This window comes from Prionailurus viverrinus, chromosome A1 (genome assembly GCF_022837055.1).
Source record: "Prionailurus viverrinus isolate Anna chromosome A1, UM_Priviv_1.0, whole genome shotgun sequence".
NCBI classification, from domain to species: domain Eukaryota; kingdom Metazoa; phylum Chordata; class Mammalia; order Carnivora; family Felidae; genus Prionailurus; species Prionailurus viverrinus.
The window spans coordinates 190,542,075-190,568,512 of NC_062561.1; the positions used below are offsets into that span (position 1 = coordinate 190,542,075).

General features: G+C 40.6%; 2 long non-coding RNA genes across 2 annotated transcripts in view; one reads left to right on the top strand and one right to left on the bottom strand.

Annotated features, from left to right (window-relative positions):
* Window positions 1-26,438, bottom strand: part of LOC125174009 (uncharacterized) — a 315,362-nt gene that overhangs the window by 169,676 nt on the left and 119,248 nt on the right. The window lies entirely within an intron of this gene.
* Window positions 4,469-26,131, top strand: LOC125173911 (uncharacterized). Its single transcript, XR_007155199.1, has 3 exons — window positions 4,469-4,544; window positions 19,305-19,433; window positions 25,668-26,131. It is a non-coding gene; the product is annotated as an uncharacterized LOC125173911 (long non-coding RNA).

The window sequence follows — 26,438 nt, forward strand, 5'->3', positions numbered from 1 at the left end:
GCATTTTCTCATCTGCCTGTCCTGTTCCTGTAGTTGTGTTGATTCTGAGTTTGAGTCATTATGTTAGAAAGATGTGTTGTTCATTGCTGGAGCCACATCAGATTTAGCAAGGAAAAGTACAGAATGTAATAAACATCTTTCTGAATCCTATTATTTTAGAGATGTCCAAAAATTGTGAGGACTTGAGTATTTCTAACAAAGTTATTCACATTATATACATCAATCTAATTCGTTTGGAAAATTCTGCAAACCTGAATGATTCTACAGAAGGCTACATACAATTTTGGAGTAAGTTCTGTTGCTATGAAAATACCAGATTTATTAGACTATACACATTTAGCTTACTTGCCGGTTACCATATGTATTTATAACAAATTATTTATAGATAAGAGTGTAAGCTCTTTGAGAGTAGGGCCTCTGTCTCCATCTTATTTGTGTCACCGAATCTCACACAGTCCTATCACATGATAGTCAATTTAATGAATTTGTATTTAATGAATGATATGGTGGCTTATATATTAACTGACAAATCTTTCCTTAGCCCTCTTGTCTAAAGCACTAAATTAAGAGATGAACTAGATGTAAAATAATGGTCTCACAGTAGTTGTGAAGATTAGTCTGACAGGGAAGTTACTACAATCAATCACTTCCAAGGAGAGTCTGTGAATTAGCCCTGAGCCCACACAGCTCAGATGTGGCATTGTAGTATTTAAATTTTTTTTTAAAACTCAGTTTTGGGGGCGCCTGGGTGGTGCAGTCGGTTAAGCGTCTGACTTCAGCCAGGTCACGATCTCGCGGTCCGTGAGTTCGAGCCCCGCGTCGGGCTCTGGGCTGATGGCTCAGAGCCTGGAGCCTGTTTCCGATTCTGTGTCTCCCTCTCTCTCTGCCCCTCCCCCGTTCATGCTCTGTCTCTCTCTGTCCCAAAAATAAATAAAAAAACGTTGAAAAAAAAATAAAACTCAGTTTTGTAGCCACTTCTCTTATTTACCCAAGGTAGTCTAAATATGTGATGAAACCCTTTTAAAGTTAGAGATTTAAATTAAAAAATAGCATATACATATGACAATTCTTTCCCCAAATATTGTCTCCCTTATTTTCTTTTCCAAGCATTTTCACAGATACACAGTCACTGCAGCTCTTCTATCCCTTACCCACTCTTGCTCTTTATGATATCGTTTAAACTAGTTCCTTCTTTAAATTTACTAACTAGATTCTCAACAACAGAAAAAGATTCTGGAAGCTAACTTTACAATAAATAATCCCTTCCTGCTCAGAAAAAGTGAGGAAGAGGCAAAAATTGTGTCTCATGCATAAATAATTTTTGTTCTTATAACTCAAGCAATATGCCTAATTGCATCCTGGAGGTTTCTTGGACTCAAAATAACATGAATAGCCATGCAGCCTGAAACTTCATGAGATTCTGGTTTCAGCAAATCATGATAGGCACAAGTGTGCATATTGCTAAGTCACTAAGTCACAACTTTCTGTTTTGACATAGGAAGTAGTAGAGATTGGAGGATCAGCAGTAGGAAAGGCATGGAGAATGAACCATGGAACTGGGAGGCTGCCCCAGGACCACAGAACCCTTTCCTGAGCTTACATGATGCTAGCTAGAGTAGACTTGCTTTTGGCATATGCTTTCCTGTCCTACGTTTATCTCATTCTAGGCTTGAGATTTTAACACATCCACTCTGGCTCTTTCCCTAGCACTAAAAAAAAAAAAAAAAAAAAAAAGAAAGAAAGGAAAAAAAATTTAAAAGAGAACAGAAATTATTAAAGCTCTTGCTATAAGAGATTTAAACATTACTACTCTCCATTTTCATTTTTCAGCTTAATATCACCATTTGCTATATGATCTTAGAGACTGATAAAACAAAGCAAACTACATTAGTTTGGCTTTCCCTAACTCTTGTTTTCCTCTGACAATAAATCTTGGTGCTATGAGTTGTGCTTGGTGTTAACTCTGTCTGGGTACAGATGATGCCGATCAATCAGATCCTTTAAGAAAAGTGGTTCTTAACCGGGGCGGTTTTTCCCCCAAGAGAGAACAATTGTCAATGTCTGAAGACACTTTTGGTTTTAGAGCTGGAAGGCAATGTTACTGGCTTCTCATGAGTGAAAGCCAAGGATACTGCTAAACATCCTACAATGCACAAGACTGTTCCTCCGCAACAACAAAGAATGATCCCATCCTGAATGTCAATAGTGACAATCGGTTGGAAATCCTGATTTAGCAGTACTTGATTCAGTAGCATCATGAATATACTCTCTGGGCTCTGGGTGCAGCCATGCATGCTTTATGGGCAGAAATAGGTTCTACATTCAGCTATTATAGAGGGGTCACCTCTAAGAAGCAGGTTCTTCTTAAAATTCCGAGTCAAAGTGTTTCTCATCTGCTATTAGTGCCTTGTAATCTCTACTGTCGGTCACTCCTTTCATATACGAAAAGTTTTTTTAAAGTTGTAACAGGCCACTTATTTATTCACACATAGTGTTTTCATTAAAATACTTACCCTGTGTTGGTCAGTGCTATTCAGGAGGGAATTTCCTATCTTAATGTGAACTCATCTGCCTCATGAACCATTATAAAAGCAACCATTTCTGAAGTTAAACAACTTAGAGCATCTTATCTCGAGTTGCCCCTTTGGGAAGCAGCTCCATTGCAAGGATACACATGGAACGGAATATCTTCCCTTTAGGTTAGTGCTGTCATAAGCCTTAGGTGAGAGGAAACCTGCCTTGGGCCCTGAGCTTTAGAAGGTGCCCCCTGGACCTTGTCCACAGGGCCATGGGAATGTGCCGATCTGAAGCCTATGCCATGTCTCCTTCTAGACCATACTCTGGGGATCAAGGACCTTGGAATTCTCTGTCCAAATAACTCTGAACCCACCTTCAGTACCTCAATACCTGAATCAACTTGTTATAGTCTGTTCTCCTGTGAGAACACATGCACAGACATATGCATTACAAGGCCTGAGCAGGGGCAGCTGTTGGGATAATGGACTCAGACCAGGGCTTTGTCTATAGTGGACATGAGGCTGTTCACAGTATGGAACAGCATTGGGTATGTGAAAATAACAGAGGGGGACTGGAGACCAGGTCCCAGGGGTCAAGCCTTGCTTTCCCATGGTCTGATGCTTAACTAGAATGTAAGATGTTACAAAGATGGTCAAATTAGGAGGTGAAAGTCTTTTATTCAATAGTCAGCTGGGTTATAACTTAGATATTTGGACGTACGGTACATGGGTCTTCATTTTAACAGTTGCTCCAAGTCAAGGGTAGATTTGATTTGAGGGGGAAAAAAAGCACTGTTTTTTTTGTGTTTTTTTTTTTGTTTGTTTTGTTTTGTTTTTCTGTGTAGAACTCCTCAGGATTCAGGGCATACCTCTCCCAAGTGGAATCACGCAGACTGCTCTAGAAACCTCAGTTTCAGCTGCTCCCCAAGAATATTGCTTATCTTTTGTGGACTTTATTTTATGTAGTCTCAGTGACCAGCCAGCCCATCTTAAACTTATTGGCATTTTCGTGTGATGGGCAGCAGATTAACAAGCAGAAAATTCTATTTCCATGATTACTTTGCTGAGTCAGAGCTAACAGAAGGAAAGAACCAGAGGGTAGGTAAAAAGCTTGTACGGACACAGGAATATGGAGAGGAGAGAGGTCCAGAGAGAGATGTTCCTTTGGGAAGGGAGCACTCTGAGCAGTGAGGGTGACAAAACTGGACACTTACCAAAAATGGCCAGGAAATAGGAGGAGGACTTGGAAGGAAGGATGGGCACCAAAAAGAAAGAAAAATAAGAAAAAAAGGTACAAAGCTAAACTACATTTCTTTTCCTTCCCTCCTGTTCATTGTTTCAGACGTCTGTAAAAAGAGAACACTTAACTTCTGGTTCCATTTAGCAGCAATTTGGACATTGTGCAGGCCCCTGAACATCACGTTTGAGAAATGGGGTCCCCCTCCTTGTCCCAGTTCTACCCTGAGATCCTGAAAAAGGGATGCTATGCCTGCATCCTCTACGGCAGAAAATCCCAGGACATCTCTCATTTCTTTCCTTGCAGGAGGAGGCGCTGACTTAGCTCCAATGAGAGGGTTATAAACTGTGGCTCCCATAGACCCTGTTCTTTGTCTCTCAGATGGAAGGTTCAGACTAGAGGGTCAAGGGAGGAGAGCCCCGAGTAGGACCTCTGTTTAAAATGAACAAAGGCCTAATTTCAAGATACTTGGGGACCTCTCCTCCAGAAACAAGACAACGCCCAGAGGCTGGCAGTTACTGGAGCAGTCTTGAACTATAGACACTCAATGGAGTTACTCACTGGGGCTCCCGCCCCCATTGAAGTCCTGGGAGCCAATTCCACAGCCCAGCCAAAGGCAAGACTTGGCTGCCTGTGTGATTAATTGCCTTTGTTCCCTCACAAAGAGAGTGTACCCGCAACAATGGGCAGTAGGAAGGGAGTGGAGTGGCCTCAACAGAGAGGCCCCTCTTCCTCCCTCAATTCCAGGGTGTGCCTGAGAGAGAGCTTCTGTGCTTCGCTCCAAAAAAAAGGTATCTTTCCAAGAGGAAATTATAGAGCTCAGAAAGTTAGTCATTAATGTAATGGTCTGAATCTACAATGAGAAAAAGATTGAAGCTGACATGATTTTTATCTTTGATATTATAGCTTCTGAAGTTGAGAAGTAATTACGTATGTTAATATTACATCCATTCGATATTCAGTGAATTTTTTTTACAACTCTTTCTTAATTAATCTTCCTTTTCTCCCCCTCTCTGCTCACAGTGCTGGCAAACAGTCCTGAAATTGATCAGGGCTGATGTGAAAAGAATGCAGTGAGGAATCAGAAAGATCTAGGTTTGAATTTAGACGGATGCTTGACTTTAGGCATTTAGTAAATAAATAATACAAATAATAACTAATGCCTTTTGAAAATGCGATGTCATACCAGGCACTATGTAAAGATTTAACACACACATCATTTCACTGAATCCTCACAAAACCTTATGGAAGATGAATTATCCTTACATCCATTTTAGAGATGAGGAAACTGAGGTTTGTCGGTGTACAGGCTGAGCCCCTGGCTGGAACTGCTTGCACACAGCACACGGACCTCTGAGGATGCCACCATTTCAGCTCTACTTTGGGAGATGGTGGTGAAGGTGAAGGTAGGGTGTGGTGAATTGGGGGTAGAAATAGTAATTGTAATTGTCACTGCCTCAAATCATACTACTTTCTCCATCACACCCCTTGTGTCTTAACAGGCCAGGGCTACTGCATATCCCAGGCTTCTTCCCTACCTCTAACCCCCCAAGGACCCAGTAACAGAAAGCATCAGAAAAGCAATAACAAATCTCTCTCTGCTCTTCCCTCCTCAGCAGAGGCCAGGAGTCCCAGAGAGCGGGAGAGAATTACAAAAGCAAGGAAGCCGCAGCCACTGCCCTTCAGCTTAAAATACAGACACATCAAAGAGACACCATGTGTAAATCACAAAGAACCAGGCCACTGTCCTCACTGTTTCAATTCTCTGGCAAACCTGGGGCTCTGAGATGCCAATTGCTGTATCTCGCATTCCTGGAGGATCTTTGAGTGCCTGCCCTTTGATATTTACCAATAAGAATAGAGTTATGAAGATGGATTAAGATTACATATATACGTGATTCCCACTATTGGGCCCAGAAGTCATTTAATATCATCTGTTATCTCTATCATTGTCATTGGGTCTGGAAGCTGAGGAGGATTTGGATGAATGGAGAAGGCGAGTTTCAGGGGGATGGAGCAGAGGAAGTAAAGATTTAGAAGCATAAGCATTTGCTATAGGATACCTATGGTAATTGACCAATTCACGGATTTAGTTAATTTATCATTTCATCCAACAAATATTTATTGAGCACCTACTATACTCCAGACCCTGTGCTAAGCAATGAACAGGGAGATAAAATAATTGAGAGCCCCACACTCAAAAGGCGTAATCATCTTGGGAAGACAGATATTCACTAAATCCAACACACAAATTAGTATATGATTCTGAATTGTGAGTGATAAGTGCTGTGAAGGGATCTCACCTGGGTCTATAAGAAAATAAGGGAACAATCTATAATGGGTGTGCATTCAGGTAGGTCAAGGATGACATTCCCGAGCAGGGGTCTTAGGAGCTGAAGCCTGAAGGAAGAGCAGGAGTCCATGAGGCAATGAATTGGGGGAAGAGTGTTCAAGGCCTAGGGAACACCCTGTGCAAAATTGCTAGGTCAGGAAGGATCGGGCCACCAGAGGATGGGGAAGGGACAGGCAGACCTCTGCTTGACCCTCAGCAGGCTCAGACACCAAACAAAACCTATCACCTTTTCCTTACCTTTCCAAGTTCTGCTTCTCACCCCCAGCACCCACCTGTGTCACTCCCCAAGGCTCTGTGGATTTGGTCTTCTCTCCTCTGAAGACAAGCATCTTAAGAGGCTTGTGGTCTTCCACATACTTAGGAGGCCAGACAGAACACAAACTCCCTAAGACATAACGTTGCTTTCTCTACTCACCTTGGATGTATAATTGTAAACTGCAAAAAGCACTATGCAGGGGGAATTCCCTTCAGATTTCTGCAGACCCACTGCTGGTCCTCACCCACTGGGCTTGGCACTGGAGAAGGTTTATGTGCATTTCGTATTGATCTTTAGTTGCCAGCACTGACCATTACTGCCTTTTTCTCTCCTTTCTGTGGCTTATTAGAAGAAAGCAGACATGTCCGGTGGACAAAGGAGACAAATAATGAAAATGTTTCAATACGTTCTCAACTGCCGATACACAGACGATAGTCACTTTCCAGATTATCTATGTATAAACCTGGATTTTATTTATAAACAATTTGAAGACAATCTCTCTCTTACTTTTTGGAAAACGCTTTAAGGGATTAAATAACTCTAAAATCTTTACAATCAATGGGTAGAGGGTCACTTGAGCAACATGGTGTCTTGTGAACAGGCTAGAGAGAAGGAGTTGTAACAGGTGGTAGAATGGTGAAGGGTGACTGTTTTGCTTTGCAAGAGCTGGGTGAAAAGTGGCACAACGGCGGGGGGGAGCATATGGGGAACCACTAGGGCCAAAAACAACTGTCACATCATGACCTTTAACTTTTGACCACGAAAATACCTCCTGAGCATTTCTACTTTTATTGCACAAGAAAAGCTTGAATACACCTAATTTTAAAAGATTTGGGGTGCCTGGGTGGCTCAGTCGGTTAAACATCTGACTTTGGCTCAGGTCATGATGTCGCAGTTCATAGGTTCGAGTCCTGCAAATGGGCCCTGTGCTGACAGCACAGAGCCTGGAGCCCACTTCGAGTTCTGTGTCTCCCGATCCCTCTGCCCCTCAGCTGCTCACGCTCTGTTTCTGTCTCTCTCTCTCTCTCTTTCAAAAATAAACATTAAAAAAAATATTTTTAAGATTTGGGTAATCCAGGAGTAGTGACAATAAAATGTGAAATTATCTCTCTTCCTGCTCCCCTCCCATTAAGCTCACTGCTCACCTGGGAGAATCATGGTCAGTCCCTTTGATGCATGTTCACACCTACATATGTACATACACATGTATGTCATGAATACAAACGTCCCTTTCTCAGTTGAAATATCTGTGAGAGTTTACCAAGTACATGGAGATCTATCACTTGCTTTGTAATAGCAACCTGGAATAGAGGTGTCCCCATAGTGCTGAGTAGATTGCTGAGATCAGACCTGGACAGAGATAAGGACAGAGCCAGGGGCAGAAGGCAGGGCTTTGCCAGTGAATGACGAGAATTCATGATCTTTCCATTTATTTCCATTTTTATTAGACCAAGCTGTATTAGAATAACATCTCCACTTTAGTATTTGCATACGGTATTGTTTAAACATTTACAACCATGCTACAAAGTAGGGACTGTTATTATTCCCATTTTGTAGATGGTGAAATTGAGGTTCATTTCAGGAATTATGGAACTTGCTGGAAGTCATGCAGCTACTAAGTGATAGAGACATTAGTCTGAGGTAAGTCTTTGTATCTCTGATGTCCATGCCTTAACCATGACACTTGATCCCTACTTTATAATCCTTTCCACATCATGGAGGCTTTTTAAAAAGTGAATTTTCATTTTGGTCCCCAAAGACTATTTCAAGTAGGTGAACCAGGTCTGTCTAGAGCCACAAACCTGACTGGTTTATTCCCTTGCCTGCAAGGCCTATAATCCTATGCATTCTGCAAACTCTGAGAACTCACACAGCTGCCCTTATGGCCCCCTGCCCCTGGTGACTCTGCAGGGAGATGTCCAGCCAGCCAACAAACACCAGACAGGCAGATTCATTGTTGGGAAAGGTGATCTGAGATGAGGTGGTGGAAGTCAGTGTGTGGATGAGGAGGTAATGCACCCACCAAATGCAGTTATTGGAAACTGCCCTCATTAGAATGCTGTAATTGGTTCCCGCAGGGCTTTCGAGGTTAGTGACACAGGAGAAAAAGAGGAGGGGCTGCGCGCGCACGTGTGTGTGTGTGTGTGTGTGTGTGTGTGTGTGTGCGCACTGTATGGATTTTGTTTTCTTTTTTACCTTTTCTCCTCCGGGAGGGAATTTCAACCTGCCTGCCTCACGTCAGGCTCTGCGTTTGGCAGATATGAGGTCTTCTGAGACCGGCAATCACCACCTTGCCCAGTTCTGTGTCCCTCTTTCTCTCATCCACCCTTCATCAGGAGCCTGCCTGTGAGTCTCATCCCACCTTTCTGGCAAGATAAGAAAGCTACTGATTAGCAAATTTACAGAAAGGGGTTGGAACTTGGTATGACACTCCTCACAGACTGAATGAGGCAGATAGGATTTTTCAAAGAAACTCACGTGAAAGGCAAGGCTTAGCCCCAAGTCATATGACCCAAATGGGGGATCTGCAGGTATCAGTGAAATGGCAAGCCATCAGCTAGATAATAGATAACACTTTGTGCCACCCACATATAAAGCTAGACATTGCCATCAGGGTGCCAGAATGTTCCCACTTACTTCTGGGGTGAAGAAAGGAGGGGCGGTATCGTCTCACCCTTAGGGTTGGATTCTTTTTTTGAACAACCATACTATTAGTAGGTCAACACAAAAGGTGATCTCCTGATACTAAATTTAGCACTCCCAGTATGTCCAAACCTGCCTTTCTGAAAAACTTGATAGAGGGGATTATGATTTCTATACTCAGAAGCCAGGAAATTTCTGAGGAGCTGAAAATGTTCTACCTCTTGATCTGAGTGTGGTTCCATGGTTTTAAGCACAGTACAATTCATCAAGTCATACACTTAAGATCAGTGCATGTTACATTTCTTATATGTCTCAATTTACAAAGTAAAAAATAAATATTAGTCCACTGCCAAAAACATGAGTTCTCAAAATGTTATCTGTACACCAAATTTTCCTGAAACCCTCTCTATTCGCCTACATCCTCTTGCTACCTAGCCAAATCCTGGGCTTTTATTAAGGGCCAGGTGAAGATAAGCTTTCTAAAGAAAACCTAACCTTGGTTGCCCAAACCACATTGATTCATGTTTTCTCTTTACGGACCTACTATCAGAACTGGGGACAGGTCCAAGCTTATGGGATCTGAGGTTTACACAATATGGGGATTTCTTTATAAAATAAAAATTACAAACTTATGAATACAAATTAAATTACAAAATTTAGTTACAATAAAGGAGACTAGAGATTTCAGGTCCCTTTTCCCCTGTGAGCTCTTTATACAATTTACCATCAGTGTTCATAAAATAAAGCTACCTGCTTGCAACTCAGGTTGAGCTCTGCGTCTAGAACTCTCATCACCTCCTGACCACCCCCGGAATGCGTACGGGGCAGGCAAGTGAGAGGAACTCTCGGAAGCCCAGGCTTCATCACTTTGCAGTAAATCTGGTCCAGGTCAGCACGTACATGTGAACATTTCACTTCAGCCTAGTCTGAGTAGAAACTTTGTTTCCTGCACACATGGTCAGCCTCCCTGGGTGGACTATAAAATCCTTCAGGGCAAAACCACAGTTTCACATTGTTTTCAAGACTCTCACCCTGCACACGCCAGTGCCTTTTCTAGGAAGGGCTCGCCATACTGTTGAAATATCGTTTGGGAGAGGGGAAAGGGACTCCCAAAGACAGGTGGTAGTGATAATGGGGAATGATAAGTCATTAGTTGGATTAAGTGGATTCTTTCCATGCTCCCACTATCCAGGTCCTGAATATTCGCCCAGCCCTACACTGAGCCAAACATCTTTTAAAAATTGGCTTGACTGAAAATTAACCTCAGGCCATATGGAAAGTAAGAGATGGTCTGGCTTGGCTCAGACAGGTAAAGTCATTTCTCTAGGCTGCCTGCACTTCTGCACGACATGAAGGATTCTACAGAGGAGAAGAAAGAAAAGAGGAAATAATGGAGAGAGAGAGAGAGAGAGAGAGAGAGAGAGAGAGAGAGAGAAGGAAGAGAAAGAGGGAGAAAGAAGATGAGAAAGAAAGGAAGGGTCTTGTAAAAACAAAAAAGTAGGAGATTAATGGAAAAAGAATATTTAATAAAGCTCTCTTGGGCTCACACTGTCTTTTTTTCTTTCTTCCTTTTTTTTTTCTTTTTTGAGGCTGCTGTATTAAATTAAAGTCATACATAGGTTTCAAAGGAAATCACATTTCTGCAGTCTGGTGAACCCACCTGACAATGCACGCTAACAGAATTGTAAATGTAAAGGGTAATGCTTGTCAGTGGCTGACAGTTCTAAATGGCCTTTTAGTTCAGTACGCAGAGCTGTCATAAAAAAACATAAAAATGCATATGCAGACAGCTGAAACTGCTATGCACATCATTATCTGCAAATGGTATAAGTATCCTGAACAAAAGGCCTTCCAGTTTAAGGACATGCATAAGACATTTCTCTGCCTCCAGCTTTAAAACAAAGTGCTGTCAAGAAAACAAGATTCCCAGGGCCAGAACTGAGGTTTTTCTGTCAATCAGTGAGGTGCTACATTTGTACATATTTTTCTGACCCCGCATATGAGAAGAGCATTCTTAACAGATGTGTATTTAACTTCTGGCAGCTACATCTGTTTCTTCTCCATCTTCCTTCTTATTTCTTTATCATTGTTCTAACAGACCGTTGCACGGTGTGTCTTATTGTGTACTTGTTCACCCTACCCCTATCTTTGCTTTTTTCTCTTCATTTCCTCCAGCTCTTCTTTTCTCTAAAGAATTTATTTCTTTCTTCTTTCCTTTGTAATTTGGGAAAGTCAAGGGAGCTCAACTCTGGGACTGTGGTGATCAAATTGGTGGAGATATTTGTCTTTCCTTCCCCAAGCAATGATACCGTCTGCCCCTTTAAGATCGCAAGTTGCTTGAGGGCAAAGAAAATTTTTATAACATAATCATTCTGAAACCTGGTTGAGTGTCAGAATCACATGAAGAACTTTGCAAACTTCTCATTTCCTGAAACCCCCCAAAGTGATCCTCCGAATCAGAGTCTCTAGGGTTGGGTCCAGGACATTTGTGTTTTTAACAGACATCCTGGCGGTTACCATTTTTCATGCATTCAAACGTGCATCATACCAATATTTATTGGGCATGTACCCTTGTGGCAGTCAGTGTTCTAAGCACCGGGCATGTCTCTGTGGATGGAAAGACAAACTCCCTGACGCCTAACAGCTTGCATTCTATTCAGCGAGACAGGTCAATAAACAAATACATGTATAACTATGTTTGGTGCAGAGAGAGACAAATATTTGAAGAACATAAAACGGGCAATGGAGCGGAGAGGGGCATGAGCCAGGCTAAACGATTTACATGTGGAGGTCAGCAAGCTCTTCCTGAGGAGATGACAGAGGATCTGGGAACTGTATGGTGAGGAGTCAGCCATGAGAAGATCTGAGGAAGAAGTTGCCTCATCTTATGCTTTCAACAGAATAGAAAATATTACTAAAGTAGCCAAACTGAGACTGACACCTCTGTGCCAAGTGAGATGTAGGCGAATCAAGCCCAAGCCTCACCCCTGTTTCCACATCTATCCAAATCCTGCCCAAACTTTGGGGTCACCCTGAAGTATAAACTTCATCTGAGAGGCATCCATCAGCACATCTCTCCACCCAATGTATGTGGAGGATGTATTCTAATACAGGTCTGTGTAGGACTTTCTATAATAAGTTCCCTAATCGAGCTCAATTTGAACGCCATTATTTCTGAATTCTTAGAATGTGGACCACAAAAACCAATTTCCTATCAGGTTGCATGTATGGGTAAGCCTTTTTAAATAAGACTTTACATTTCTCAGGCTAGGGGCCATATTTTACAACTTCACTGTTTCTGGCCCACTGAGTCACTGTTCCTGGCCTGCTCATCTTTCATGAGCTTTTAAGTTTTAAGTCAAAGGCTTAAAATCTCCAGATGAATTTCAAAGAGAGATAGTGACCTTTAATAGTGGTTTTCCCCCAGGAGCGCCTGGACGGCTAAGTCAGTTGAGTGTCCGACTCTTGATTTTGACTCAGGTCGTGATCCCGGGGTCATGGGATCTAGCCCTGTGTTGGGCTCTGTGCCTGGCATGAAGCCTTCTTGAGATTCTCTCTCTCTCTCTCTCTCTCTCTCTCTCTCTCTCTCTGTCTCCACACACACCCTCTGACCCTCTCTATCGTTCTCTCTCTCTCAAATAAATTTAAAAAAATAATTATTTCCCCCCAATGAGCAATGACTCCATTGTTGGGCATAAACTGAAATGCAGAACTTGGAAGACAGTATGGCCAATTGACTGAAAAGATGGGCCCTGGAGTAAGAGATCCACTAGCTGTGAGAATGGACAAACCATGAAGCCTTGGTTCACTCAACTTAAAAACGGTGATAACAATAAGACTTACATGAGCTAGTTATTGTGAAGGTTAACTGAAATAAGTATGCATGATGCCTAATACACTGTCACATACAGTAGACACTTAATAAATGCTATCAATTATATTTATCATGATTATTACTTTCTATTGCACTATGAGTATACGACACTGCCATGTGACAAACCGAACCAGTCTTCTGACCTCTGAACATTGCTGTTTTCCCTTACCTTGAAAGACCTAGAAAGTACAATCTCTCCCAGAGCCAACATGTCCAGTTACCCTCTGGAGCCCCTCTAAGGAAGGCATCATTTTTTATACTATGCTTTCCTACTATATTTTCTTCTAATAGAACTTAGGTCTTCTAGCTTTTATAAAAAATAATGCTGTCCTGCTCCATCTCCTGGGGTTTACTCTTGCTAAGAGCAATCGCTTTTTATTGAATGTGCAATTTTGTTGCTATGGAAAATATAGTGATTAATGAGACCCTGTGACCAAGGTTAGTTGGGACAGGCTTGGACTGGTTAGCATCATGTCCTTACTTTTCACAATGCCAAAGTTGGCTACAGTAGGAACTGCATTATCAACCCCATTAGTAACTTTTCAGAGAGGATGTAGTTAATAAAAGGAACTACTGTGTTGTGTACAATTGTAAAAAAATTCAGATGTAACCTAAGAGGTCTCAAGTGGTGGAATATATAGTAAATATAACTTTTAGTTGCAGAAAAGGAAGAAAAATTAACAAAATAAATAGGAATTTGTAGAATTTACCATATAGGTGGTAAATATATTACCACATAATTTTCAAAATTATAACAGTGTGAAGAGATGCTTATATTATACATAATTTGAATTATATATATAAAACATATACATATTTGTGTGTATATATAATTATGCATATTATATATGTGTGTATATATGTGTGTATATATAATTATGTATATATATATATTATTTTTAGAGTTAAAAAGGACATCAAGAGTCCTCAGTATACTCTTTGTAGGGAGAAATATATCTCACAGTATTCCCATAGATATTCTGAGTTAATTACCTCACTGTCTTCAGAAGTAGTCCTATTGGAAAAGTTCTACACTTTAATCTGACACCTATGGGGCACCTGCGTGGCACAGCTGGTTAAGCGTACAACTCTCATCTGACTCAGATCTTGATCTCATGGTGGTGAGTTCAAACCCTGCACTGGACTCTGCGCTGGGCCTAAAGCCTACTTAAAAGAAAAATTAAAAAAAAAAAAAAGACATCTAAATCCACCTTGTGGTAACTTTCACCGTGGCCTTTTTACAAAAATGAAGAACAACACTGTCTCATTTTTTAAATAAAATGTTAGAGTTGAAAAGAGCCTTAGAGATCTCATTACTGAGGCTTCCCATTTTGCAATTAAGAAAACTGAGTGCTTCTTTTTCTACAGGCTTCCTCTCTGATTCTGTGAGGAGTTATTATTTTCCTTATTGCATGAGCTGAGCTTTAAGCATTTGTGAATTCCAAACATCCAGCCCTCAGTTAGAATCCCAAGCTGGAATTTAGGAGAGAGGTTTGGGATATAGCAATAAAGCTAATAGTCATTGTTATGTTTGTTGGTAGCCAAACTCATGGAAATTAAGGAGATTATCCAAGAAAAAGAGGGAAGGTGAGAAAACAAGAGGGCAGGATGAAATTCTAAGGTCCTTGCATTTTTATATCATGGTGAAAGTTTGTAATGATAATTTAAACCAGGTATAACTGAGACCCCACATGGCCCAGTCTGTTCTGTGTGCAAAAAAATAACCATTTAACTCCAAAAATCTTGAGAAAGAATATAAACTTCTTAACTGTGAGTTTCTTCTCTAAAGGGAGTAACATATAAAATGCTTCTTAAAAGTTTGCACAGTTAATCTCTTCCTTTTCGAAGTGTCTGACTCCAGACGGCTGCTAAAATCTGTCCTCCATTCCAACTTCCTATGCTCTTTCCTTCTCCACAGCTCTTTTTCACCACATTGCGGCTTTCTCCCCAAATAGCTCTTTTCCCAGAGTCTTGCGGCTGCTCTTGAACGTGCCTGCTGAGAATTCTGCTTCCAAGACATATTGGGCCACCTAAGGATGCCTGGATGACTTGGCTGCCCCACAGCACCCATCTTCCCTCACTCTACACAGAGGGAAACCATGGGAACTCTCTTGCCCCTTCCCCCAGACTTGTATTTCTTTTCATTTTCTCATTTATAATTCTTATGAATGGTTTCTGATACATTGATTCTCTATAACATCATATCATTAGTCCTCTAGAGTCTTCTGCATCTGAAAATTTCTTAAGCACGTACTTATGCAACTACTTGTCAACATGTTCAGTGAAACCGAATCAATGGTGGAATCAGGTGGCATTCCAACAGAGATCCTTCCCTAGGTGGACCGGGATAATTTTCACTTGAATAGTATTGGAATATACTAAGTGGCTGCACATATTGAGCTTTACAGTTGAGGTAGGTGGAGTGACTAGTCCAATGCCCAAAGTAAGATGGAATTCACATTCATGGTCATTAATTCAAGGCCACTAATTATTCAGCAAGCTTAAAATGTATCAGAATTAATAGCTGGTATGCAGTCCACCAATTTTTGCAAAAGGAAATTCTGACCGAATCTTTACTAAAATTCAGGTCAACATGATCTCTCAACATGGTAATTTTTTTTTTCTTTTTGAAGGAAATAGGTTAGTCTTGTCCATTTCATTCTTAGTGAACCCATGTTTGGTCTTATAATTCACCACATTCTTTGCTCAGGCTCCAAAGCTCCTGTAATCAACAGCCTGTCCTAGAATCTTGGTCAAGTGTGATTAAAATTACGTTCCTATCTATAGTTCCCAGAATTTGCTGTTTAAAAAATCATTAAAATGTTTATTTGCCTTTAGCATTCTGACATGGATCTCATTCCTCAAACAGCCTCAAAGATTACAAACAGCTTTGCTTAACAACAACACCCACACCCATGTTTATATCCTCCCTTCCCTGGCAGTCTGGGGAGAAATACATTTCCCCTCTCACACAGAAAACTTCAACTTATCTTTCATTTTCCTTTTCACCTGCTGAATTGAAGCAATTCCCTTACTCTTCCTCTCCATGCCCCAAATGTGAGCCTACAACACAAGTCTTTCTGTTTATTGAAGAGTTTGCAGCCAGATGGACTCCACCACGGGGTCAGGCCCCCATCCAGTTTTGAAATAGTATGAAATGCAGAGATAAGAATTATGTACAGAATTCTGAGTTCTGGTCTCATATGGAGTATGAATGTTGTACTTGGACAACTTATTGAACCACTTTCTGTTGCTATTAATCTCAACACTAGAGCCAAGGCTACCTTCCCACTGAATTCACAAGATGGTTGAGACAAAAAGAGAAAAAAATGCTAAAGAAAAAAATATAAAATGCCTCTTTGATGCGTAAGGTTAAAATAATTCAACCTCAGGGTTCGGGCTTGGGCCTGAGCTGCACCCACCGACTTGTCCGAACTCTGCCTTGATTTTGGCGTCCCTGCCTTCATTTGGCTCTCCCAGTTATTTCCAACCTCAGTCAGCTCCCACCTTCTCAACCCTAGAGCTTCCCCAATTACTGGTCCCTCATCCTAACACACTGCCCTGTGCATTCTCAGCATGATTACTAATTGGGTAAACGATCCAAACCCATTATGACATGGGTCATAATGTGTTCCCTCTCCAGGCAACAAAATAGCAATGCCTGGGCCACCGTGCAAGTTATGTTCCTGACAAAACCATGCTTAGCAACGTCAGGGTCTTCTAACAAAGAGGAGATTGGAAGGCAGTGGTATTACAAATACATGTGTTAATATATATATTTTTGAAACACAAAAAGGAAAAGATTCTAGAAGGTGTCTACTTCAGACTGCATTTACCTATATTTGTAACCTGCTTTCAATATCTTCTTACTTGTGTGTTTAGGAAATACTGCTGTCAAATTCCAAGGCAGATTCGTCCTCTAGTTTTCTATTACTCAAAATTTAGATTTTCTAAAATTAAGGTCACCAGTTGAAAGCCTGTCTGTTGAATCTGGCCCAAGATATTTTTTTCTCGTATAGTATTTAAAATTTTTTCAATTTGAATGCACTTAGTGCTAATTGCCACGGTCTGTACCACTTCCTATGGTTTACCAATGCTGACACTTGTATATTAGCAAAAAGAACATAGGCTACGAATCAGAAACCCTAGGTGCTAATTCAACTAATGCATACATTCAAAGTGCAATGTTGTTTCAGTTCTCCCATGTGTGAGCATTATGAACTTGGCCTTACCCCTTCTCTCTCGGCCTCAGTTTCTTCTGAGTGATGGAGATAACCATCTTCTTCTCTCCAAGACTGATGTAGAGGTCACATAAAATAATGTATATGAATGCATGTAATATATCATAAACTATACTATAAATATATAGTGTGTTTAGGTAACAGCTCCTGTCCAGTACAAGACGACTCTCCCTCCACACACACTTATTCAGATACCCTGCATCCTTCCACCATCTGCCAACCAAACTTTGTAAGTTGAAGAAATACACAAGGAGACAAAGGGTCATTTACCTTGGTAGTTAATGTCCTATATGGATTCTGTGTATATAGGACTGTCTACAATTTTTCAGTCTAAAAATTACTCTGCACAGTTGCTTAATGGCCCTTTTATCTTCTCTTTAATCACATCTAGGACTTCTCACCATTCCCCCATTAAAGTTCCCATTTGTCTCTTTGATCATCCTCCTGAAGCTTATTTGTATGCAGAACTCTACATGACATATACTATGTTTCTGGGCTAGCTGGTAGAACTTGAGGCCAAATATACCAAAGAGCTAAGCAAAAGGTAGAAAAGTCTTATTATTCCAACTACATAAAACATACATGGTGTGCATGTACATCCTTACATGTATGTGCTTGAATATTGAATACATATATTTAGGTAGATGTGTTTAGATGCTCACGGATAGAACAACAGCAAATGTGGCACGTTCATAGTTACGTTGAAAACACTGTCACTGGAGCCATGGCTCCTAGTCTGGTTTACGGAGCTTCAAAAATATGTATAGATACCTGGACTCGAACATCAGAGATTCTGATGTAATTTGTTAGGGCGGCATCTAAAGACTGGTTCGTTTCAGAAAGCTCCTCTCCCCCAGGTGAATCTAGTGAGTAGCCGGTACTGAGAACAGTACAACAGGAACACATCTTGGAGGTGGTCTTGTTTTATATGCAGCTGAATCTTGCCACGTGTTGCTCAATGAAAATTCTCTCTTTTTTCAAATAGGCATTTTCCCCCTGGCATTATAAGTATTAATAGTCTGCTCCATCTAAAAATTCTGCTCTCAGAAATCAGTCTTAAAGAAATACAACCAGAATGTGTAAAGACAAAGATCCAAGGAGACACTGCGAGTAATAATGAGCGACTGGAAGCAATCCAAATGCTCAACAATATAGGATCAGTTAAACACTGATAATAATAATAATAATAATGTAATGTACAGTCAATATGATGAAACTTTATATGGGACGTAAAAAGAATGGCCAAAGTTTAAAAGTCTACTCACAGAAAAAATACCCAGAATACATTTTTTAAATGAAAAAAAAGCAAGTTGTAGGATCATATGGATATAAGATACATTTTTGTACCAAACTCTCACCCTTAAATGAGAGGGCTAACACAAATTATAGAATCTCAATATGTGGTTCTTGAATTCATAGAGAAAATCCTACTCAGACAAACATCAAACTATTAATGGCTGCATGTAGGAGTGAGATGAGATGGGTAGGGAGAAGAAGGAGATTTCTACTTTTCACTTTATATTCCCCCTTTATTATTTCAATGCTTATAAACAGACTATATTGTGTTTATAATTTTTAAAAGAGAGGAAAATTATTTGCTAGTGACACCCACTCCCTCACACACATTGCCTTCCAAATGTTAATCTGGCTGTTTAACAAAAAAAAAAAAAAAGAAAGAAAGAAAGAAAGAAAGAAAGAAAATGATGGACACTATACTGGCTGCATTTCCCCACAGATCAAAAACACCCTGCATCTTTTCCATTCAGCATTCCATTAAAGTGTAACGGAGCCAAGTCTTATGTGTGGGAAAGTGTGTTTTTGTGTGTGTGGATCCCGTTGTAGTTACAACGGCCCCTCCCTTTGGTAACAATTTAACACCCACATGCATCCTCAGGAAGGTCAAAAGGGAAAGGCAAGAATAAAAAAACATGTTTTAGAAATGTTAACTAGCTCCCACTTCCAAAATTCTTTCCCCCACATTAAAAAACGACATCATGCATGTTTCCATGAGTGTCTGGTGGCTTTAATAAAATGAGTGGTGATATCGTCCATAGAAAAAATGGGAAGCTGGCAGCATGCTTTTCATCGGAAATGAGGCACTGTGCTGGGAATAACATTGGATTTTACAACATAAATTTAAAAGTCATCATGCTTAATTCTGTATCCTTTTTATAATTCATACAGGAGTCTTGTGGCCATTTTGAAATGTTAGAGTCCTAGGGAAAGAAAAATCATGGAATTTCCATATTCATGGAAAAACAGGACCTTCTCAGATGACTAAAAGAAATCAAAATTCCATTCACAAAAGAAAAAGTAGGTAATTTCCTGTAATTTTATATTTGAAACTTCAATTTGAATCTTCAGCAGACTTAAGTGGCAAAGCACAGATTCTAGTCATCAGCATGTTTTAAGGTGTTTGAAGCAAGAGACACAAACTTGGGGGATTCACTGATGATATTTCAGCGGTATTTCTGAATGTGCTATGGTACCATGCTTTTTGTTAGCCTGTTTTGATCAATCTCTCTCCCTCTGAAGGAATGAATAAGGAAGTAAAATACAAGACAATTGTTTACAATACACAGCCTAGCTTCAGAATCCTTAGACAAGGTAGATTTTAAGACTAGCTTTACCCTCAAATCCTTTTGTGACATCAAGCATGTTACTAAAACTTTCTATGCCACAGTACTATCCTCCCCTAAAACATAAATGAAAATACCTGCTTATCTGATAGGGTTGAAAAATGAGAGAATCCACAATAAAGTAGGTTTAAAAGTTAAGGGACTATTAATACAGGCAACATAGTGCAAAAGGAAATGATATAAACAAAGAGGAACTGTGTGAGATAGCTTCCACAAGCTTGTTTTATCATCTGTAAAGTGGGATGATTAATTCATAACTAATTCAACAAATATTCAGTGTCCTCACATGCCAGGCACTGTTTTACCTGCTAGGAAGGACAATTGTTCCTTTCTACCTACTCACAGGGATATCAATAAAGCAATGTCCACCCAATACCATGAATTTATGAGATTATTCACATATTTTTCTTTTGTTGGAAAAGAAATTTATTGAGCACCTGCGATGTTAAAAGTAATGAATCAGACAAATCCTGTCTCTGAGAGCTTAAAGTCTACTGTGGTTGCTGAATATACTGAGAGAGTCAGAATTGCCTTTAAAAGATAAAATGACATAAGCGATATGAGTGACAACCCAGTGTCCTGAGTGACTCTAGAGAATGTATGGCTCGGGGAGGATTCCCATGGGAGACTGGCTTGGGCTGATTTGATGCTGCTGTACAGGTGCTTCTCAGCCCGCTAGTCCTATATCCTTTCAAGGAGTGTTTACTGAGCCCTTTCTATGTGCCAGACCCTACACCAGACCTACATCGTCATGGTATATATTCTCCAAGAAAACACGCATGGTTCTTGCTCACGTGGAATTGAGACTTCAAACAGTTTTTCCCAGTGCTTCCAAGCACAGAATTTTTACCAGGATATCCAAAGTATTACTCCTCAAGATAGGCTAGACACCATAGTGTGCTGATAAACCAGCTTTGAGAGGGAAGAGAGGGAAGAGTCCCTGATTTGTAACATTTGCCAATTCCCATAGTGTAAATACTCCCACTGTGGATGATTTTAAGCTACTAATGGTTTGACAAAAGGCTTGAAAAATTCCTGAATACCTAATCATTGGTTTTCATAGGCTGCTATGAGCCTGTTCTAGCATACTTTTGGAGATCAGAGGGATTTTGTTTCCTCTGTAGCCTAAGAAATGGCAGCAGTTGTTAGATTCCTGATGAGCATCCACCAAATGGCTCTTAATTCCAGTCTAAATTCTTCCTCAGGAATTTACAAAGTCCTTCCAGGATGTCTTCCAAGACCCACAGGGCAATTGCCAGGGTGATTGCAGACTGGCTCCTCACCTTGGAACCAGAAATGCCCAACTAGGCTAAAGAGTGTTCCTTGGAATGCTGAAATAGCATCTTATGAAACAAAAGCTTAAGATTCAAACACAAAACAAAAACAAACAAACAAACAAACAAACAAACAAATTTAGGGGTACCTGGATGGTCCAGTCAGTAGAGCATAGGACTCTTGATCTCAGGGTTGTGAGTTCAAGCCCCACATTGGGTGTAGAGCTTACTTAAAAGACAAACAAATTTGTACTTGACCCTTTCAACCTTATGGCATGATTTCTAAGCTACAACAACAACAACAACAACAAATCTCAATTGGCTGGAAAATAATTGATGTCATAGTAGGAAAGAAAAACAAACAAGATCAAAAAAGAGAGAGACCCTGTCCACAAGCCCTTCAGTTTGTAAGTTTGTAAACAGCTCTCACCACACAGAACACACGCTAGTTGAAGGGAACAAACTTTCCATATAAGTGTTGGGTGGGGCCCAGAGGTCCTCACCTACATAGAAAGCTATTTACTATTTTATAAAATACTCCATGCAAAAGTATATGCTCTGTTAAACTTGCCTTAACAGCAAGTGCACTGGACAAGTATTGGTGGAGAAGGCAAGACAGTGCCCCTTGAGAAGTACAAAACACAGTGTCCACCCTCCAGGAGCTTGCAGTCTAGTTGGATCGAGGCTATGCATCTTTACCAAAGGGTGACTTGAGGGAGTAAAACCAGGCATGCCACAGACTAATGGTCTTCAAGTGACATGTTGTGGAAGGCCAATGACTTCCAAACACCTCTGTTTTCCAGGCTGTTCACTATCTGGTCCACCTACACTATCTCCAAGTTCCTTCCTCACACTCTCCATGGCAGTCATGGTAAACTTCTCTCACTTGCTCAGCAAGGTGTGTTCTCTCCTCTCTACAAGACTTCACATGTTCTGTGTCTTCTTATTAGGAGAGGCCCAGCTGCACACCATTGCTCTCTCCCCAGACCGTCTGCATGGGGCTATCTTGGAATCATACTTTTGTTTGTTTGTTTGTTTATAGCACCTTTATTCCTAATTGGCCCAAAGAGAAACAACCCAAATGTCATTAACTGGTGAATGAATTCAGAAATTCTGGTATATCTATTCAATGGCATTCCATACAGCAATAAAAAGGGAGGAACACACAATATGGATGTAACTCAGAAAAATCATTCTAAGTGAAAAAATCCAGAAGACACAGAAAACTGTACATACTGTATGGGAATCATACTTTTGATCTCAACTTAAGCACTGCTTTTTGTTTGTTTGTTTGTTTCATATCTTCTACAAAGCCTTTTATGACCAAGCTGTGTTTGCTGTTCCTCCTTTGGGCTTCAAAGTTCTGGGTGCATTCTACCATCCCTGGCTATATATCGTACCTAATTCTAACTTCCTATTTACTTGCTCACCCTCTGTGAGAGCTCATTTAGACTATATACTGTGATAAATATTTTGCACACATTATTTCATTTGAGTCAATCCATTTATTTATCTATTTATTTATTAAATTTTAGAGCTTTAGAGTGCAATTGGGGTAGGGGCAGAGGGAGGGAGGGAGAGAGAAAGAGAGAGAGAGAGTGAAAGAGAGAGAGAGAGAAGGAGAGAGACAATCTTAAGTAGGTTCCACACTCAGTGCAGAGCCCGACGCAAGGCTTGATCCCACAACCCTGGGATCATGATCTGAGCCGAAATCAAGAGTCAGACACTTAGCCAACTAAGCCACCAAGGTGCCATGAGGCAATCCTTTTAATATTACTATTTTGCAGGGGAGGAAATTGAGGCTCCAGAAAGTTAAGTAATTAACTGTGATAACACTTCTAGTGTATCAGTCAAGATTCTTGGGTTGCAGAACACAGAAGCGAGTATAGCTGTTTCAAGCAGGAAAATTTGTAAAAAGATACTATGTAGCTTATAGAAACTCCTAGAGGACCAGGGATATGAGTACAGAAGGTACAGAGAATTTGCATCCTACTAACTGTATATAGACACACCCAGGAGAAAGGCCCACTTATACCCTTGCCTGCATTACCCATCAATCAATACATCTGACCCTAGAGATGGGATACTGGAAATGGTACCATTACAGAAGCTTCTTTCACTATGAAGATCTGCTCTCTCTGAACATAATCACCACCTCCCACTGCTCAGGGCCGCCTCCGAGTCTTGTGTGGATGCCATAACTGCAGTGGAGTTTACGCAATGCCATTTCTAGCTTCTCAGCCTCTATAATAAGAACGTCAAACCAGCAGGGCATTCACATGGGCACTGAGTGTTCCATCTTATAGTAACAGCTATTTGCTCTACTCAGAGCACGGAGGAGCTGGAATTGAAACCTTGCCTTCAAAGTCCATGAATGGAATTGAATTGCTATCTTACTCCATATGGGTAGGTGTCTGTGTGGGATGCAGGGTATCTCAGCCCCCTCCCCCTCAGGAGCCCCCTCTAGAGTCAGACTGCAGGATTCAAATCCCAACTTCGTATCTGTATAGCCTTGGTTAATTCATTCAAGCTTGCTGGGCCTAGATTGGCTCATCCATAAAATAAAGATATTTGTATCTACCTGATGGGGTTATTGAGACAATCGAAAGAGAAAATCATCTGTGAAGTGTTTGGCCTATAGTCAGTGCTAAATAAGACATTAGCTGCTGGTATTATTATTGTTGTTATACTATCATTATTTGTTATTATTATCCTGTGCTATTGTCACTCTGAGGGATGATATCCTAGGAGGGAAAATCGTATGTTGAATAAAAATGCTAGACACGTACATTTGCATGGCACATTCATGGGGCCATGAGATCCTCCCTCTTCCCGGAGTGAAGAGTTCCTGCAAGGGAGTAGTGGGTGATAAGGCTGCGGATGGATGCAGAGCCGCATTGCACTGAAAGCTTTGAATTCCCTGGGAGAGGGACTCAATTGGGCCCTGGCAGAGACCTGCCTTGGAGGTGGTAGTCACAGAACTATTCCCAGCCTCTGTGCTTCACATCCTCACCCCAACACAAAAGGGAAGGATGAGTGACACCTCAAACAACTTTGGAGAGTCTAACAACAATTTTCAACTTCAAACAGGCCACACATAAAAGTTGAAGACTTTTGCTACAAACCCAACCACTGGGAAATCACTGTCTGGCTGACATTAATTCCCCAGTTACTGTGAAGCCGTTACTGAAAAATGCAACTTTTTTTTTTATTCCAAGTCCTTTAACATTTCAATCTAGGGCATGGGCAACGTGGAGCAAATCCAGGTCAGCTCCTGCTTTAATCCCCAAAGTGAGTATCAGTGTTAACTCCGTGAGGAATTAAGGCCCAGAGGTGAGGGCAGGGGGAGACGAAGGGCAATAAGAGATCATTCAGAGCCTAGTAGAATTTGCTTTCTCTATGTCAGCCTCGATATATTAGAATCATCATTGTTATTGTTTGTGTTTAAAAGATTTTTAATCCCACGTTACATTTTTATTGCATTTTGGAGTCTATAAAGCTCATCTCTGTATGTTGTCTTTTTTGATTTCGTTTGATTTGTGAGGATTGGACAAGTTCGGTTTCAGAATGACAAAGGTTAGGAGTAGAAGGAACCTCAGAGATCATTCTAGTTTTGTTTCAGGATGAACCATCTCAGGAGAAAGTGTCAATCATGGCCTCACTGCCAGGCAGTGTCAGAATTTGGGATAGCTTCCAGATCACCAGATTTCTAGATTTAAAAATTGGAAACATTCGTTGAGTATTATGGCAGTGGTATGTGACATTGGGACTAGGGTAAAGGTAAAACCCTGAGTTTAGAGATTCCAGGCTAGTGGGAAAATAATCAGCGACTTAGGCAATTATACCAGTAGAGCAATGAACAGATGAGGCAGAGTTCAGTACAGATTGAGATAGAAATACCTATTGTCAAGGTTTCAAATTGGCACAGAAATTTTCAGGGGACACATAGTTTTAGTGTTTTGGATAAACATAAGTCCACTGTTTAAAAAAATATAGTCATGCAAGGTAGAAAATTACAAAGAAAAAATAATTTACTTAGATGCCACTACTCAGAGACAACACATTGTTAAAATCCTACTTAGCATCCTTCCAGATATATCTCTGTAGCCATCTGATTCTGCATAGCTATAAATATGGTTGCAGGTAGGGGTGCCTGGATGTCTCAGTCAGATAAGGGTCTGATTCTTGATTTCGGGTCAGGTCATGATCTCACAGTTGATAGAATCGAGCTCCATATCGAGCTCTGCACTGACAGTGCAAAGCCTGCTTGGGATTCTCGCCTTCTCTGCCCCTTCCCTGACTGATGTGGGCACATGCACACTTTCTCTCTCTCAAAATAAATAAGTACACTTAAAAAAAATATTATTATAGCTATAGATAAATGTATTCATATATGCAATCATACTATGCATGCTGATTTGCAAACTCATATTTTATTTTATTGTGTGACATGAACAAATGTTAATATCAATAAACATAGAATTACCACATCATTTTTAAAAGTTGAATATTATTTCACTATCTGGATGTACCATATTTAACCATTACTCTATTGATGGTCATTTAGGTGGTTTGTAATTCTTTGCCATTATAAACAATGATATGATGTGGGATTTTACATGTGTGTTTTGCAGGGTTATGTGAAATGTCTCTTTAGGATAAATTCCCAGAAATGGAATTGCTCTGGATGCCCTGCACTGCTGATTTGATATAGATTGCCAAATGGCCTGAAGAGTTACTTTTCAAATTTTAGGTCCCAGATGTCCAGTTATGGTGGAGCCCTCCCTACCTTTAAGCTCATTGTGAGCTCCCCAGATTCTGCAAGAAAGGCCAGGGTAGAGAAAATATACGGCGAAAAACACAACTAACCTGTGCCTGGTTCTGGAAGGTTCTTCATGCACATTATCTTGTGCAAGCCACAGATCATTCTTAAGAAGCTGGAATCATCTGATCTACTTTATATATGAAGACTCGGAAGCTCAGAAGCTGGATAAATTCCTCAAAGAGAGAAGTTTGCTATTGAAACTTGACTTTATGGGGCCACAAAATGCCCTGGGCACTTGGAGGATGAGTAGTAAAAGTAGGGTGAAGAGGCCAAGCTTTGTCTACTTTGAATGCTTACCCTCAATGCCACTGCTCCTTTGTCCTGTTCCTAACACTCTACAGAAACCAGTGCTACGGATGGGTACGGAGCCAACCCTCCCTCCATAAATGTCAGCACCTGCCTGGGGCTCCTAACATTGGCCTTTATCTTCCCCACAGGGCTGACTTCTTTACGAGTTGAAGTCTGAGAAACAAGTCAGTTTCCCACTTCTCTAAAATCTTAAAATAGGAAACATCAGCCATAAGCTATGAGAGCAAGCCAGCCAAGGTGTATGTTTGCTGGAAATAAAACTGGTAGGTCC